The sequence below is a fragment of the Protopterus annectens genome, chromosome 3.part0, assembly GCF_019279795.1.
Source record: "Protopterus annectens isolate FY-2018-M chromosome 3.part0, PAN1.0, whole genome shotgun sequence".
Lineage (NCBI taxonomy): Eukaryota > Metazoa > Chordata > Ceratodontiformes > Protopteridae > Protopterus > Protopterus annectens.
In genome coordinates, this window is record NC_056731.1 from 199,088,890 (window position 1) to 199,092,446 (window position 3,557).

General features: G+C 36.6%; 1 pseudogene; it reads right to left on the bottom strand.

Annotated features, from left to right (window-relative positions):
• Window positions 1–406: 406 nt before the first annotated feature.
• LOC122796800 lies at window positions 407–1,060 on the bottom strand (annotated as a pseudogene).
• Between the last annotated feature and the right edge of the window lie 2,497 nt (window positions 1,061–3,557).

Sequence of the window (3,557 nt, forward strand, 5' to 3'; positions counted from 1 at the left end):
CTGGGCATATGTCTTGAACTTCCAAGTATATAATGCAATTTGCTAATTGAAGATTATCCTTGCAAAGTATGAAACCAGTTTCAGAAGAAGAAAAAAATATCTATGGCTCTACTTCTAATCAAAGAAAACTCATTTTTTCGAAGATTACAAAACAGACACCCACTTTTACGAAAGTGGACTTAACCAAAATTTCACTTTCACAAAAGTCACTTAACCGAATCACTGTACAGTGGGGATAAGGAAATGTATCCCTTTCCCCACTGTAGTGTGATCTTGGAGTTAGTATATATAAGTAGCTGGGGTGTGTGTGTGTGTGTGTGGGTTGCAGCTCCCACATGGGGGTGAAGGGGGGGGGCTTGACCCCTGCAAAAATATATTTTGGATGCTGGGCTCCCACCTTAGTCCTTTACAGGTCATCTTCATCTGGCAGTTCAGTGGACTGAGCTACTTGTAAGTCTTGTTTCTATGGTGTGGACAGTACAGGACCCATAATAAACCCTGGTGCTATATGTGGTATAACATGGCGATAAATTCCAAGTTAGGTTCACCAATTAACTTTGTGGCAAGCCAAAGAAAACACTTCTCAAAGTTCTAATTACTTTTGCAGAAATATCATAATATTACAAGTTATATTTTCTGTGGAAGACAAGACTACAGATTTTGCTTTAACTTTTCTGTTAATATCAAATTTATTTCCACATAATACTATGGAAATGTTCTCACACACACTAACCAAATCTCTATGCCAATTTGGAACACTTTTGAAAGTAACACTTCATGTCACTTCAAACATAATAGCACACTGGGCTTGGATGTACTAATCATCTTGAAGACCACCAATGTTTTCTTGACCAGCCATGTCCCAAATGCTGAATTTAATATGACTTGTTTTAGTGTGAAACACTAAAGAATGAACTTTGACAACCAACATTGCTACATACTTTCTCTCAAACTGTCTAGTCCCATGATGTTTTATGAGTGTAGTTTTACCAGTACCACCATCACCAACAAGAAAAAGCTTGAACTGTACTTAGAGTTCTCCTTGGGTCTCATTACTCATTGAGGTTCAGAAGCATCTCTGCAGCTGAGCGAGAAGCCCTTTTAAAGAGCCATTGGGCTTCCCTTTGTAAAGAGTGAGAAGCTCAACAACAGAGCTGATGACGGTATTGAAAGGAGTTAGCTGATGTGGTATGAACAACATGTGAGGATGCCTCCTCAGGCCATCCCATGGGAGTTGTATTAGCCATTGCTCACTGGGAGGTGGTCTCCACAAACTGGGAGCACATTGGAAGGTTTACATCTCTCATCTTGAAATGCTTGGGATTCAATAAGATGTGCTGGGGATAGTTGCTGGTTACAGAGAAGTCTGGTCTAATCTGTCCCAACCCTTTGGGTCTATGTAACTATAAATATACATACATACATATATATATATATATATATATATATATATATATATATATATATATGGGTCCACTTTGTAGATTTGAAATACTGAAATCTCGAATTTCAGTATTTCAAATTTACAAAGCCGAATACTCACATTTCCAAAACCGTCAGAAGAGCGAAATTCAAAATACTGAAGCGCGGATATTTTGAATTGCTGCCTCCGGTGGTATGGAATGTGGATGGTTGGGCTTAATTTTGGTAAGTTTGTGTGTAAGCATGTTGATTAGGGGTTTAGTGTGTGTAAGTGTGTGTTGTGACTGTTATGTGTGTGTTTGAGGGACTGTACGATGTGTGTGTGTGTGTGTGTGAGTTTCATTTGTGTTACTGTTTGTGCGATCTCGGAGTTAGAATATATAAGTAGGGGGTGTGTGGGGGGCACAGCCGCCCACATGGGAGGGTGCAGGGGGGCTTGCTCGCCTGCTTTTATGTAGTTTAGATTAGTTTTTTTGATTGCGGGGGGGGGAGTTTTGTGATGTTTATGTGTGTACTGTATGTGTAGTGTGGGTGCACGATTTTGAATTCCTTGCGGTTGTGTGTTTTCGAGTTTGTGAGTTGGGTTTTCGGCTTGTGGTTTCAGAATACTGAAATTCGAGATTTCAGTATTTTGAAATTACAAAGAGGACCCATAAGTGGACCTATATATATAATATATATATATATATATATATATATATATATATGTGTGTGTGTGTGTGTGTGTGTGTATATATATATATATATATATATATATATATATATATATATATACATATATATATTATACATATATATATACATAATATATATTTGTATTTATATATATTGTGTGTGTGTGTGTGTGTGTGTGTATATATATATATATATATATATATATATATATATATATATAACTATGGGTCTACTACAGTTGATTGAAAACTCACTTGACTGAAAATGAAATTACTAGGACCACTTCACTGAAAGCTCACTTCACTGAAAACTCATTTTGTTGAAAGTCATAAATGGCCTTTTCCCCACTGTAAAGCGACCCTGGAGTTAGTATATAAAGTAAGGGGGGTGTGGGGGCTCCCCACATATTATAAACATTTGAAACTATACACAGTGATACTTACATGTGCAATTAATAACTGTTTCCAAAAGAGAATATATTACCAAGATATGTGGGGGGCTTCACCCCCCCCCCTTACATTATATACAAACTCCAGGGTCGCACTACAGTGGGGAAAAAGCCATTTATGACTTCCAATGAAATGAATTTCAGTCAAGTGAGTTTTCAGTCAACCGTAGTAGACCCATATATATACACACACACACACACACACACACACACACACATATCTATATTTATATAGATATATAGAGTTTGGAAGACATATTATAAACCTGCTTAGAAGGGGCACTGAGTATTAGAATCCATGATTTATTTTTTAATATTGTACTACTCTACTTCATGGGACAGAGTATAAAAGTGTGAAAAGTGTAAAATTAAGTGTGCAAAGGTTTGCAGATAGTCTGAATGGTGCCTGATGAGAATATATTGCATTCATGGTGAAAAGAATTTGGAAGTACTTCAATGAAATTGATTTTTTTTTTTTTTGCAGTTTGCCTTTGTTTAGAACATGCTTTTGACCTCGATTTGTCACATTATCAGCATTTATTCAGTACTGGCATTTAAAATTCAGTAAACAAACACTGTACTGAGGAAATGCTAGGACTAATTTCAGTTGTCAGTGCTGGATCTACACCGAGCACACTGGCTGGTTTCTCCAATCGGCATGCATGTTTTTTGAGTACAAATGATTTCATTGTATAACTATATCACTATCGAAAGCAATATCTGCATCAATACATGGATGCACAGGTGAGCACAACTATTGCTGCGTCATTATTCTCATAACTTTGAGGTTAAATGTTTGAATACATTCAGAGGCTCCTTCAGTTCAAAAGCCACTTACAAAATCATTTCATAGAGATGAGTTATACAAACTGAAACATCAACCAAGTAAACTGTAAAGAAAACATCGTCTTGTTATGGATAACATCAACAACTGCTAAGCGATGGTCGCAGGAAAGAAAAACATGCTGCCATGTAGAAAAGCAAGAATTATGTAATTAAGAGTAACACCAAT